The sequence below is a fragment of the Zootoca vivipara genome, chromosome 2, assembly GCF_963506605.1.
Source record: "Zootoca vivipara chromosome 2, rZooViv1.1, whole genome shotgun sequence".
Classification (NCBI taxonomy): Eukaryota; Metazoa; Chordata; class Lepidosauria; order Squamata; family Lacertidae; genus Zootoca; species Zootoca vivipara.
The window spans coordinates 33228070-33243862 of NC_083277.1; the positions used below are offsets into that span (position 1 = coordinate 33228070).

At 40.7% G+C, this 15793-nt stretch overlaps 1 protein-coding gene across 1 annotated transcript in view; it reads right to left on the bottom strand.

The window, feature by feature from the left end:
- The window catches only part of CRBN (cereblon), a 47446-nt gene that overhangs the window by 29904 nt on the left and 1749 nt on the right, over window positions 1–15793 (bottom strand). The window lies entirely within an intron of this gene.

A 15793-nucleotide genomic window follows, 5' to 3' on the forward strand; every position in this document is an offset into this window, starting at 1 on the left:
GCAACAGTAAACAGACCTAATGATAACAGATTGCAATATCAGACATAAGGTAATCCCTGATGCTTTACTGCCTGACTGAGAACCGTGCAACAAAGCTGCTAGGTTTGTCAGCGCTTCTCCTCTTGACTATATTAGATGATGGTCATGTTTATAATCTGACTAATTACAAAAGTGATGAACAATGGAATTCTAGAGAGACACTAATTTAAATTATTGCTATGCATTCCCACAAGTCACAGCATTCCAAACTGTTGGCTACATTTTCTTTTTCAAAGAGGCAAAACAAAGCTTCAGAGGACAGCTAGTTTGAACGCCTCTTGTGCTTGGAAGGGAGTCAGCTTTCATTTCAGGCTCCTGATGTGCTCTTGAGGTAGTAAGCATGTGCAAGCAGTCTGTCACAGGTATAGCCTCTAAGAACACAAGAGCCTGCTGAATCAGGCCACTGGCCCATCTAGTCCAGCTTACTGTTCTCAAAATGGCTGACCAGATGCTTGTGGGGAAACCAGCAAGCAGGATTCGAGCACAGGAGCCGTCTCCCCTCCTGTGGTTTCCAACAACTGGCATTCAGAAGCATTGCTGCCTTCAGCTGTGGAGGCTGAGCATAGGCATCATAGCTAGTAGCCTTCAATAGCCCTCTCCTCCATGAATTTGTCTGCAATTTTACATGTCACCGAAAATATTATTGTGAAATAATACATAATATTATTGAGAATACAAGGTGCTTTGAATAATGATGGCCAGCAACCAATTTGGTTTTCATGGGTTTCATTAGACAAATCCATGCAGAATCAGGCTATCAATGGCTGTTGTTGTTGTTGTTTAGTCGTTTAGTCATGTCCGACTCTTCATAACCCCATAGACCAGAGCACGCCAGGCACTCCTGTCTCCCACTGCCTCCCGTAGTTTGGTCAGACTCATGTTCGTAGCTTCGAGAACACTGTCCAACCATCTCATCCTCTGTCGTCCCCTTCTCGTTGTGCCCTCAATCTTTCCCAACATCAGGGTCTTTTCCAGGGAGTCTTCTCATGAGGTGGCCAAAGTATTGGAGCCTCAGCTTCAGGATCTGTCCTTCCAGTGAGCACTCAGGGCTGATTTCCTTCAGAATGGATAGGTTTGATCTTCTAGCAGTCCATGGGACTCTCAAGAGTCTCCTCCAGCACCATAATTCAAAAGCATCAATTCTTTGGCGATCAATGGCTATGCAATTTCTGGGATCAGAGGAAACAAGCCTCTGAATAACAGTTTTTGTGAAATGGCAGTGGGAAAGAGCTATTGTCCTCATTTCTGCCTCATGAATCTCCAATAGGCATCTAGTTGGCCACTGTGTGAAATAGTTTCTGGACTATATAGGTCTTTGGTCCTAACCAAACAGGGGTTTTCTTATGAGTGGGATGTGCAGCATGGTGATATGTAGATATGCCAGCTTGTCTCATATGACTGGTTCCCCATATGCACATTTAGGAACTCTGAATGAAAAACCAGAAATCTGAACCTGGACTCACAATGAGCGTAAGATTGAGTTAAATAGTTCTGATGGGGTATAAAGATAGGAGATGGGAGGGAACAGGACTACAAGTCTTCTTCCAACAGACTTCCAACAGAAGGAGACTTTGATGGGAAATTGCCTTTCTATCCCAGTATTGCCTATGCTTGAGTAGCCATGGCTCTCCACCTCTCAGGCTTTCCCCATCACCCGCTACTTGACACTTGAATCCAGGACTTTCTGCATGCCAAGCACTGGAGTCTACCATTGAGCTATAGTCCCTTCCATAGGTGGACATTGATTCTCATTCTCAACTCTGACTGGTGAAGCTTAGCACGTAAGATCTGCTGGAATCCCAGCATAGAATTTATTAAATGGCTAAACTCCCTGATGCTTTTCATACCGTATATCACAAGGAAGAAGGCAGCACATAGGGAATGGGGTTCTTATAATTTTTATGAATTTTGAACAAGTACTGTTGAAATACTCATATGTCACAGCTGCAATCTGGTTGTAACTATTGCTTCAAGTTAGTAATTTCTTTTTATCAAAAGCTTTTAAATCTGTACAGAATCTACTGTTCTCCAGACTGACAGATCAGTGAGTTGTCTGACAGACATTGTATATATACAACAACAAAATGATATAAAACAAAATTGCTAATCCCTCACCTGAGAAATGCTTGTTCTAAGTGGATGGAACGGGTAAGGGTCAAATGGAGATATCAAACCACCACCAAAGACTGCCTGTAGATTTATTTATTTATTAATATCTGAAAACATCATTTTCAAAAGGCACCAGGAAGGAATATTTCATCTCTACGAGTGATTTGCAAAAGACCCAAATGTTTGAGCTTTGAGCCAGGAAGCCCCTAACTTAAATTCTGCATGAAACCATGAATTCACCACGTCACTGCTGTGAGCATCAATTCAGCCCACTTTTTGCCATATATGGATAATACTCACTTACCTTGCAGGGTTATTATAAATATTACTAACAGATTTGAATAGTGTAGTGTGGTACTAGCTGTAAGAAGCAGGTTTCATTCAAAGCTTTCTGCATTTTAAAAGCTTGCATTGTTTTCTGTATCATTATTGATTCAACGTGGACTGATTATATAGATAGGATCATAAAGAAAAGAAGATATTAGATGTCTTCTTCTGTCAGATTGTGAGCCAACGTGACTGAAAGGTATTGATTAGTTCCAAAGATTCTATTATCCCAAGACCTATTGAGTTTTTACTTACCTAGAATTTGCTGTAATCCTCCACAGAATTTTCCAGGAAATCTGGTATGTTATATCTTAAAGGTCTTAGGGTTGAATCATTTCATATATTTCTTTACAGTGCTCATTGGCACTTGGCAATCTCAGCTGTCACTACTTTGACAAACAAAGGTGGAAGAAGTTACAATAAGAAGGGAGGGGTTGGATGGATGCTTTTTACGTATATTCTGTCCTTCACATACTTGTACTGCTAACTGTGCACTTCAGATGTGGAATAACAGAATTATGTGGCATTAGTCTTCGGTATCAGCTACATACCAGTACAGTAGTTAAGGACCTTCTTCAATAGACGTATAAAATGAGCAGTGAGGAAAGGCAAAATAACATTGCTATGTAAGACATTGACCTGGTTTGCATGTCATGCTAAGCCAAATCATGACTTAGTGCAAATGCATGAGTGTGCGGGCTGCTAAAGAGGAGATCAAAGCTACTTTGTCCTCATTGGCCATTCTGCTGGTCTGCTGAGCTATGCCATGGTTTGGTGTAGCATGCTGACCAAACCTGGCTTGTAGTTTAACTCTCCTGAATAAACCAGGAGCTGTAAACAGAAATACAAACGTTGTGGTTAATCTGGACATAATTAAACCAGGAGCCTGTGTTTGTATGACACACTAAGCCAAACCACGGCCCAGTGCTGCAGCAGAATGACTGAGAAGGAGCAAAATGACCACAGCTTCTGATATTTGTGAAAACAATGACATTGAATCAAGTAAGTCAACTTTTGTCTTTGTGGGCAGGAAGCTTAGTTGGAAGACATGGTGATCCAGTAAAGTCTGCAATATCAAATATTCTGTTTGAGTGAGTAGATGGCTCGAGCAGAATTCAATACAATCAAACTTTAGAAAATGAAAGCTTCTTACATTTACAGTTTTTAATTCTAACCCAAATACTTCTGCAAATGATTTTCCTCTTTAATCACCAAGAGACTTTTATCACAGCTTGAGTTACTGAATGATCTATGTTTAAATACCAGCTGAAGATAGCTGAAATAATACAGCTTAAATAGCTTCTTATATTAGCACACTGGATGCTAGAATTTTTGAAATTATGTATGACTTGTAGCTTTGAAGACAGGAAGGCCAGTGGTGTTAATGAACCATTAGAAGGTTTTTTTATCTGTCGCGCTTCTGTCTTTCTCCATTAAAAACAACAGGAAAATAACCAAAGGTGATATAGAAGACTACAATTATTTTCGGAAAATTGCCTTTCCATGCTTTTCTTTTCCTTCAGAGTACTTTCCTTTTGTTAAACTTTCTAGGTTTAACAAAATAGGTTACCTTTCTTCCTGTTGGAGATAAAAAGCAAGTTACCAAAAGGATTTGTTCCCTTTCTTTTAGAAATGAAACTGTCTTCTAAAGCAGCTTTCAATATTTTATTTTGGCCATGGGACGTATAAATGACGAGGAAGATTGCTTACTCAGAGAGACAATGCCCCTATGACTCTGGACCAGGCATAGGCAAACTTGGCCCTCCAGGTGTTTTGAGACTACAGTTCCCATCACCCCTGACCTCTGGTCCTGTTAGCTAGGGATCATGGGAGTTGTAGGCCAAAACATCTGGAGGGCCGCAGTTTGGGGATGCCTGCTCTAGACAAATAGAAACAATAGAGCATGTGGTTCTCCAGGGGCTATACTATAGAGACATTTGTACTAGCCTCATCTTACCATCACTGCATAAGTACCCAGGGCAACACAGGACAATTCTATACCTCCCTGCTGCTTTCAGATACCAACCCTGCTGCAACATACAATGTTGCCAGATTCTGCACAGCAGCTTTCAAAATTCGTCGGATGATGACCTGTGCCACAAACTAGATTTAATGAACACCCACATCAGCATGCTCTCTGAATTGATAGTTGTAGTCTTTTATATACTAACCTTTTATGCTCTTCCACATACGTTTAATGCCCCTAACCCTTATTTTAGCTTATTATACTCCTTTAGATATACCTCCAGTTTTAATACTTTTTAGCTTTCCAAAACGTTTTACAGATTGTAAATGATTGTCCCCCCACCCTACTTATGCTGGTCTATGACCATAATAAAGATTTGATGCTGATGCTGCTGATGCTATACCATAAATGACTTACAGCTTCAGAAAACAAATACTTATTTATGCAACACGTAACTCAACAATTTGCTACAACAAGATACAGTGATGGTGACTGTATTTATAATGTACTGTGCAGAAGAAGAGAATGTGGGATCTCCTCCACATTATTAAAGTTTTTGCCTGTTATGATTACCTTTGGTAGCTGTATCTGCCGCACAATTGGAATATGACAAGGGATGTAAGCTCTTAAGTACAGTGGACACTCGGGTTGCAAACGTGATCCATGCGGGAGGCACGCTCGCAACCCGCAGCGCCATGTCTGCGCACACGCGGGTTGCGTTTCAGCTCTTCTGTACATGCGCAAAGTGTGATTTAGTGCTTCTGCGCATGCACAAGTGCCAAAACCTGGAAGTAACCCATTCCGATACTTCCGGGTTCGGCACGGTGCGCAACCCGAAAACACACGACCTGAAGCGTCTGTAACCCGAGGTATGACTGTAATCTGATATTACATTTTCAGAAAGGGTGGGAGGGTGGGCTTTGTTTTAATACTGTTTCTTGTTGTATTGTAATATAAGAAAATAAAAATAAAAAGTAATCAAAGAAGCCATGTGGAAAATGTGAACTACAGGAACTAGGAGTGCTTCATCTTGAAATGATGCCCACTATGTTATCATGAGAACCTGGCCTTCACATATTATGCATTTCTATTAAGCTTCATACAAAGCATATGCAAAACTATGAAGAAAAAAACCAACAGAGTAGCAGGCCTAGGAGTTACTGTCCTTTGCTGCTTGGGATATGCCACAGATGTGGTTCAGATGTGCTTTTGTAATGCATCTAATCCCTTGTTTCTGTCTCTCTGATCCCTTATTTGTTTAGCAGGTTTCAAGGGAAACTCTGGTGCCAGTAGAGGTTGCAAGAATGACCAGTGAACCTCCTGTTTTCAAAAGACAGGTGCCTGGGGAACAAATCAGTAATACTTCAGATTGTAGCTCTCTTGGATGAACTTCGCCACCTGATAGAGGACAGGCAGAGCCTCTTTTGCATATTCCCACCTTCTTACTGAACAAGTGTTTGGTGACAAGGTGGGAAGATTTCAGATTTCAGTTCTTGGCAAATTCAACAAGTCTACTGTTCCTATTGCTAAACACTAGGTGGCAGGGTCCATCAGAAGTCTGTCAGCTACTCACCTAGCAGAGGCAGCTGTTCTGCATAAATGAGATGGATGTATCATAAAACGTGATCAGGTCATAATGCAGATTTTTTTTTTATTGCACAGGGAACTAAAACGCTGTTAAAGCTGATAGTTACAACTTTATGCCCTTCGCACTCTGCTCTTAGCTGCCTATTTTGCATTGTCTGGTCTTCCAATAATATTTTATTTCCTGGAAAAGAGACCGCTTGATGCCTTATATCCCTGCCCAATCACTGAGGTCACCGAGGGAATTGCTGTTAGTGGCAAAATAGTGGGATAAGTTTGCAGAAAAAAACGACAATGGAAATATGTGGAGCAATCCTATGTTTACCCGAAAGAAAGTCCCAGTGTATTCAATGGATCTTACTCCAAAGTATGCATACAATTGCAGGCGTAGGTTTTTTAAACCACAACAAATTTTCCTGTTTTATTGATGTTTATATTTTTTATCACGTTTTACTGTTTTTATGAATGTGTTTTAATGTAAGCCACCTTGGGATTCATTTATTTTACTGGATTGAAAGGTGCGGTATGATCAATGCAGAAAATAAATCACCTAGTTGTATTTTGTATCCCCACATGAGAACAACTCACAAAAGAGACTGGTGGTGAATTTTAAAGAAATAATCTGAAATTTATTTTAATGGAACGATACACATTTATAGTAGAAGCTGGCTTCAGAATTTGAGAATATGGAAATGGAATATGGATACAATGCGGTGGTTGGAGGTAAAGCAGAATATCTCCCAAATCCCAGCTGATCCAGAACCCAGCCAGCTAAACTGAACCCAGCGGATCATGAACCAGTGTAAGCACTGAAAAAGTGGTGTTCAAGGGACGTGCCAGGGATGCGATTTAGGCTGGATCAGCTTGGTCATGTGACCTGGCAACTCACTGAAAGTTAAGTCAGCAAGAGGGTGGTGTAACTCAAAACACTTTAAAAGACTTGTTCTCCCTCTGTTAGGCATAGGCTGGCCAGCCAGCAGTAGTCCTGCGGCTGAACGGAGCTTGGATCTGGGGTGTGGATCTGGTGCTTTACCCTAGCTTTAAAGTGCACGGAATTGCTCCCTATATCTTTGCGAAATTTAAAACTATAAAGGGATTGCACCCAAACATTTAGCCACCAGGTGGTGCCCATGCTTCTTCATTTCATTTGCGGAGACGTTGAATCACTGCCATCTTTATTCAGAGGAGGGTTGTGCCATAAGCATTTCAAACAGAAGCATTTGGAAAAGGATGTGTTAAGAGTTTGTGTTTATGTGTGTGCGCGCGCACACCCCTGACAAATAGTTGCACTGTCCCTGTAGCTCTGAGGCGATCAGGGGTAAACCTCTGCTGTGTCGGATGTCTGCATTTTCAGCAGAATGAACCCTGTCACAGACACATTTTTTAGCTTTTTAATGACATTTTAGGGAACAATTAAGAAGCAAGACAAAGTCTTGCATATAGTAAAACAAGGTTTCAAAATGCTTAAAGCAGGGTTAGGACATATAAAGGTCCCTAATTTAATATACCCCACTTCCAAATTGCTCTCAATCCGCTTTTTCCTACATCAGCCATCCTGATTTTTTTAAAAGTTTCTGCTGTGGTTTTCAACTTTATTCAAGAGACAAGCAGAGACTGCAGCTCTTGAATGCCTTTCCCAAACACCTACGGTACTTTTAATTCTTTTAAATGCATTCAAATACAGGCAACCCTGTTTGGCCCGGGAGTTATGTTCCGGGCCATCACACATGTTGGCAGAGTGTTATAAATCCGCCCCATTCCACCCCCATCACACCTCTTCCAGTTCCGAAAAAAGGCATGTACATTTGCACGTTATTTGAATGTGCGCAAAATGGGACTTTCTTATAAACCCTTGCTATTGCCTAGGTTTAAAGCTAAGCCAAAGGAACACAAGAAATCTAGTCTGGAAAATATACAATAAGGTAAAAAGGTCAAGGGACCCCTGACCGTTAGGTCCAGTCGCGGACGACTCTGCAGTTGCAATCTATTTCATAGCTTCAGTTTTTTCCCCTAATGATAACCTAGAGTGCAATAGTTGAAAAAACATCCACAACACACAAACACATTGTCTCTCCATCCAAGGTGAATATAGCAAGAGCCACATTGGCTTGAGCACACTGAAACCCACACTGTTGGGTTTGAGACCCAATGGCTACCCTCACCTGTTTGTCCAGCCAGGGTGTGGCTGCTGTTACATGCTGACAGCTTATAGGAGCCACAGGTGAGAGCTGAGTGCAGAGTGGAGACTCAAAGGTAGACAGAATACCCTAGAAGGAGCGTGACATGTCCTCCATGATAGGTACTACCCCTTCTCTAATATCCAACACACCCTATTAATAGTATTCATAAAATTTTGATTAAAAAGAGGAAGATGAGAAAGAGAACAGGTATAGTTAACGTTAATTTGATGTAGGTGCTTTATTTTGCCTGGATAATACCCTATTTTGAAATGTAATCTGCCATAAATTTCAACCAAGGCAGCATTTGATAGTACAAAAGATGTAGTTCCCGGAAAGCAGCTAGAAAGATGTAAGAATAATCATCAGTTTTATTTTCCCCTTCCTATGTGTCTGTGTTCTAATCAAAATATGTAGGGTTTCCTCCCACAAGGGGCACTAAAAATTTTATATGAATTTCTCACATCTGTAAATCAAATGAAAGTACCATATTGGTTATTTATCACAGGTTCATATTGAGTCTCTTTCCTCATTGAAAGGTAATATCTCTTTTTTAAAAAGGTGAATGAATAGGTTAAGTGGAATTTCGCTCTGTCTGACAGACGTGTGCTTATTACCCCATTTCTCATGGCACCCCAAAGTGCAAATGATGTTATTTTCCCAGTCAATTCTCTTTTCAATTTGCAGCTTTTTCTATACTTTTTATACCTTACAATTTGCTGAGGTAAGTCATTCATCTTGGCAGAAATAACATGTCTAAGTTCAACATAAAAACCTAATGACAGAACGGCCTTGAATTGCACGTATATGTCTTCAGAATTAAATTGTGAGACATTTCCCCCTGTTTTCCATCTCAGTAGACAATGACTGTGTACAATTCCTATGGCTCACAAGCAGATGGAGATGTTGCAATAATGGAGGTAAGTTTTAAAGATGGTTTCGCTTAACAATATTTGTTTGTTTTACTTATAGCCCACTGTGAGGGACAGAAGCTATAGACAGCCCCCTCCCATCTTAAACACGAGCTCTTTGCCCAGTGCAAGTGGGAGCGGGGAGGGGGATGTTTCTAGTGGGGAATCAGGAAGTAGGAGCCAGGGCTCGGGCAAGGTAGCCGAGCCAAGGCGACGCTTGGGAAAGGAAGGGGGAAGCAGGGAAACCGCGGGAAGGAGACCGATCCCAGCGACCCCGGAATTGCGCAGGAAGCGACGTGGGCGGAGATTTAGTATCCCCAGGCTACTTTGCTGGAGGAAAACGCGGGAATCTCCATTCGGAGGTTCTGCACCCGACTGACAACATGTACATAGCACTGTTTCAGCACTGTAAATAGACTGCACTAAATAAAAGGATAAAAATGCAGAGCTGTGAGGAGTCGTTACTCTAGAGTAGCCACCAGCGCCACTGTGACACCCACTCTTCATGGGATGGTACCGGGGTGGGTTACATTAAATATCATAGCTTAAAACAAAATTCAGCTTCCATTAAAACCATTAAAAGATTTTGGAACTGACAAAACCGTCAGAGCAACAAAACAGCAATCTAGCAAGAGGAGAAACTTCCACTCACCTTACCCAAAGGTGTGGGTTAAGAGGTGAATCTTAACTTGTCAATATCAACAGTATACAATGGCGGCACAAGATATGCCTTGGAGGAGAGTGCATTCCACAACCTGGGGGCCATTACTGAGAAGGCCCCACACACCCCACACACCCTTGATCCACACAGGGTGGTGGTACTCCTAACAGGAACAAAACTGAACATTTCATATGGAAGGAGGCTATATTTCAGATTTTTGGGACCCACGTTGTTAGGGCTTTGCATGTCAGTATCTATCCATATCAAGCCAAGCCTAAGATCAGTAGTTTACTATCGAGCAAGTGTCAGGTTTGAAGACCATATACTAGGGTTGCCATATTTCAAAAAATGAAAATGCAGACACAAACATTGACTTTTTGGGGGGGAGGATTGTGAAAGTTTTCCAGCTATTTTTAAAGGAAATTTGCCCAAAAAAGCAAATTTGGTACGGGCTGCCATGTGCTCCGGTTTTCCCAGACATTTTAACTGATTTCTGAAAATTCTGCCCTGACATCATTTTGGATGGGTGAATCCCAGCTGTGCCTGGGAAATACCAGACGTATGGCAGCCCTACCATATACCGTTCACTCCCCTTTCCTGGCGAGTATTAATTTTGTGGTGGCCTTTATTAAAGTGAGCAAATGCTACTTTCATTTAGATCCCATTGCTACTTCTAGTAATCATGTCAATCGAGGCCAACGTTTCAATAGATTAGGAGTGGGTGGGGCTTCCACCAATTTCTCTGTCCCCTTAACCAACAGATGTTCAGTATACGATTGCACTTTTATGGGAAACAATTCAGTAATCACAATCCATACAAAATATGGTCTCTGTCTCCTTCCCTTAGTACCAGTTAGTGCTTTTCCGGTTTATAGTTAAAATTGAACTAGCAGTGCATGACGTGGGGCATTATTGAACTTGGCTGAAACTATTGCTTTGCCCAAACTTGAGAAGTACTATTTCAGCCCATGGGAGATGGAGAGATGTGATTCTAGCATTTTCATTTTAAAAACAAAACTATAATGCAGAACGTAACCAATCTCCCTCCCATCAGCCTATAAATGGCTGTAGATATTGTAATAGGAATATGGCAGAACTTCACAAAATAAGGTTTGCTGGAAATGCAACTCATTGCTGCCACCCCCCGAAAATATCACTGATCCATGAAAAGTGATGACGTCCCCAGAGCTGTCAGAGAATGATTTGGGGGTCAAACAGCAGGCAACAAAAAAATGCCCCTCCCCAATTTGCCAACATGGATCATTTTTTCTTTCTTCACCCCTTCAATAAATTTACATGAAAAGCAATTTTTAAAATACAGACAATTGGGTGGCAAATGTGTGTGTGTTAGAGAGAGAGTTTAAAGTCAGTCTGCGTTTGAAGCTACCTTTTGGACACAGATCGAGACAACTGAAGCCCCATTGGGGTTAATGGAATGAAGTCTAGGGGCTTCTCGGTGGTGGCGCCCGCCCTGTGGAACGCCCTCCCATCAGATGTCAAAGAGAAAAACAGCTACCAGATTTTTAGAAGACAACTGAAGGCAGCCCTGTTTAGGGAGGCTTTTAATGTTTAATAGATTGTTTTATTTCATTTTTCTGTTGGAAGCCGCCCAGAGTGGCTGGGGAAACCCAACCAGATGGGCGGGGTATAAATAATAAATTGTTGTTGTTGTTGTTGTTGTTGTTGTTGTATAAATAATAAATTGTTGTTGTTGTTGTTGTATAAATAATAAATTGTTGTTGTTGTTGTTGTTGTTGTTGTTGCTGCTGCTGCTGCTGCTGCTGCTGTTGTTTCACCAGCAGTGTATTAGTGCTAGTAACCTAACAACTGTAATCCTGAACTCTAATTTATATAATCTTTGGCTGAATCTTCCATGGACCCACTAGGTGGTCACTGTTCTTTCAGATTCCTATCTGCAATATGGGGGTGATAGTACTAACCTACTCTATAGGCTTGTTGTGAAGACGACAGCTAAAAAAGGTACGCAAATTTTTTTTCAGCTTTGAAGTTCTTTATGTGTGTATTATTAAGTCAACTTCATTCCATTAACCCCAATGGGGCTTCAGTAGCTAGAAATAGGCTTCAATCCAAGTAGTCTGTTTTAATTAATTTCAGCCCATTTGGGATGACAAGGAAAAACCGTCCCTGCTAAATTGATCAATGAAATCCCCAAGGAAAAACATGGTCCATCTATTAAAGCTTCACCCAATTACTCTCCCTTTGCTGAGAATTGCAGTTTATCTCCCTCTTCAGGCAAAGAAAAACAGGGAGTACGATAAAATACTAATGAGAGACTCCTGCTCCTTTATTGGCAGGTTAAGCTCTTTATTCAGCAAGTTTAAGTTTGAGGTAAATTTGGAGTCACATCTGCTGTGCAAATGGAGCAGGTCTATAATCCAGTAAGTGCACATGGCGTATTTATAAAGGATTGACTGGGGCAAGGTAGATAGTTAATTGGTGAATGGACCGAGTGCACGTTCCACAGCGTGGTATATTACCAAGCGCTTTGGAAAGTTGGATGTTTTCTAAGGTAGCCCTCTTAAACATCAGAAGCTGCCAGTGTAAGACCATGTGTCCATCTAGCCCAGAATTGTCTGTTCTGGCCGGCAATAGGCTAAAGCTTAACCCTTCCAGGTGCCAAGCAGAAGTCTTTCACAACACTTGCTACCTGATCTTGTTGATCTGAATTGAACCTTTGACCTTCTGCATGCAAGGCATCTCCTCTGCCACTGAGCTACAGTCCCTTTTCTGTACACAGCTGAAGCCCATAGGAGGTAAGCCGCCTAAGTAGGTGCAGGATTGATAGTAAATACTCCCGTTTGCCATATTACTCTCTGAGGGAAGGCAAAAGTACCATAGTGCTCCTGGGCCAGAAAGCATGTAACTCAGAAGTTTGGAACTGTCATTTAAAATGCTTCAAGTGAATGCTGTGGATTAAAAAGGCAGCGAAAGTTTAAATGGCAACAGAAGGAACACTGAAAATCTTAACTGCTGCTGGGATTGATTCATGCTTTTGATTCATCCAACCATTTTATGGAAGGGAATGAAATCTGATCTGGCTATAATCGCAAGGAGGATTCGGTGAAAAAGCAAATTGCACCAACAGTTTATCAAAGGCAGGCCTTGCAAAATAAGTGGACTCAAGTATATTCATCGAATGCTGACACAGAATATTTTTCCTCCAAAGACATATTCCAATGGACAAAACAAAATCTGAAAAATTAGACTTTCATAGACAAAAAAAATCATTATTAAAATAGAATTAGGGCCAAACTAGGCAGCAGCTAATATAAAACTGTGATTTATAGAGCTGCACGCTTGACATTTTTATGATGAAATAAAGTGCATTGAATTTTCCCACATTTATATTGTCTTATGATGCCAATATCAAAGTAAATCATGCTGAGAACACATCCAGAATGCATATTCTGTGTGACCTCCCTTGACAAAGATAATATTGCTGAAACATTTTTCTATGAAGCTATATTTCATCAGTATGATCATATTCATGGCCATTTCACTTGCAATTTTCCAGAGGATGGCAGGCACGCTGCCCGTAATGAAAGGTTTTTTTTCCTGAAGATCAGTTAATGTATTTTACACACACACACACACACATATACAGTGGTACCTCGGGTTAAGAACTTAATTCGTTCCAGAGGTCCGTTCTTAACCTGAAACGGTTCTTAACCAGAGGTGTGCTTTCGCTAATGGCTGCTGGCGCGCGATTTCTGTTCTTATCCCAGGACAAAGTTCTTAACCTGGAGCAACCACTTCCTTGTTAGTGGAGTAACCTGAAGTGCCTGTAACCCGAGGGACCCCCAACCTGTAACGGATTGACACAGTTTTGAAATATTTATTCCTACCTGGCTGGGAAAGAGTTAATCCACCTCCAGCCTGACTGACATAACATTCTGGTGGGGGCGGGACTGTTCCCAGTTTAAAAGGAGGGAGCAGCGGTTTTGTCAGTTGAGGAGAGGGAGTGGGAGTGGGTAGGTGTGAAGAAGAAAGTTGAGAGGCCAGGATAGTGGTGATCTAGATGAAGTTTAGGAAGGCTCGATGTTAAATGTTTGACAGAGATTATCTACAACCAAAACGTAGCTTATAAATACATGAAACGTTAAATAAACAACTATGTTCTAAGGTTAATAAAATTCTTCTCTTTTGCGCCAAGAAGTATTGTCATTATTTTTCCAGCAAGGTATCAGGACTCACAGAAGTGGTAACACATAAAAGGACAAAACGTACCTCAGGAAAAGAGGTGAAAGTTTGTGTCTTAGAGTAACACTGAGGAGGCTTAGAAAGATAACCTGGAATGATTCCTATAATAAAGGGGACAGGACAATTCAAAGAATGGCAAAAAGTTTTGCAGAGATTCGTCTGGCAGGGGAAGAAACCAAGAATAAAATATAAAATTTTGGTGGACAGAAAAGAGAGAGGTGGACTCTCCATGCCGGACTTGAGATTATATTATGAGGCGTCCTGTCTCTGCTGGCTAAAAGATTGGATAACACTGGGAAATACAGACTTATTAGATTTGGAAGGCTACGACAACAGATTTGGTTGGCACTCATATCTTTGGTATGATAAGAAAAAAGTTCATAAAGGTTTTACAAATCAGGTGATAAGAAGGTCTTTGTTTGAGGTATGGGAAATAAATAAATTGCTGTTAGAGACTAAGACCCCGTGGTGGATTTCACCAGTGGAGGTACTGACAGTGAAAAAGATTAATATGGAAGGGAGAAGGCCAACTTATGAGGAAATATTAAGAAAATCTGAACATGGCTGGAAATTGAAATCTTATGAGGAAATCAAAGATTCTTTGACTAGTTGGTTGCAATACCACCAGGTAAATGACATATTTTCAAAGGACAAAAAAATAGGCTTTGAGGAAAAAAGGTCTAAATTTCAAATAGAATTGCTGGAAGGCAGAACAAAATTGTTGTCTAAAATGTATAATTTGTTGTTAGAATGGTATACTAAAGATGAATTGACAAAGGAGGTGATGATAAAATGGGCAAAAGATTTGGGGCATAATATTGAATATGATGCGTGGTTGAAATTATGGAATCAAACATTGAAATTTACTGCATGTACCGCCCTGAAAGAGAATGTCTGGAAGATGATGTATAGATGGTATTTAACCCCAGTGAAATTAGCTAAAATGTATAGAATGAGCAATAGAATGTGCTGGAAATGTAATGAGAAGGAAGGGAATTTTTATCATATGTGGTGGAAATGCGAAAAAGTTAAAGAATTTTGGGAAATGATATATAATGAACTGAAAAAGGTTTTTAAGTACACTTTCCCCAAAAAACCAGAAGCATTTTTGTTAGGAATTATAGGACAAGAAATCACAAAGGAGGACAATAAACTATTTTTGTATGCGACAACTGCGGCTAGGACATTGTTAGCCCAAAAATTGAAAACTCGGGATTTACCGACGATTGAAGTGTGGCAGACAAAAATGATAGACTATGCGGAACTAGCAAGACTAACTAGAAGGATCCGGAACCAGGGGGAAGCAAGGTTCCAAAGAGACTGGAGTAAATTTGTGGACTATATGGAAAAGAACTGTAGAAGTCTAAAGACACTTGCAGGACTGAAATAAATCCTACGAATTGATCTTAAACGAGAGGTATAAAGGAACTGCGAGATAAGATCTGAATAGAAAACCAAATGAGGGGAGGGAGGGAAGTCAAGCTCGGCAGAGCATTGAGAATGAGAGATTTGGAGAGAATTGTTAAAAAGATTGATGTATGTGTTGTATTGTTTTTTTAATGTTTGTTTGTTTTGTTTAATGTTTTATATGTGCTTTAATTGGAAAATCTAATAAAATGCTTTTTTAAAAAATAGAAAGATAACCTGGGGTGTCAACAAGTTGCCAGCTTGGAAAGGGCAAACTTTTGCAGTAGGGGGAATCAAGCCGAGTGAGACCCTTTACAGTGGCAGGAGGTTATTCTATCAAACAGCCTAGAGTTTTTATTTTATTTTATACCAGGCCATGCGAGCTGGAAGG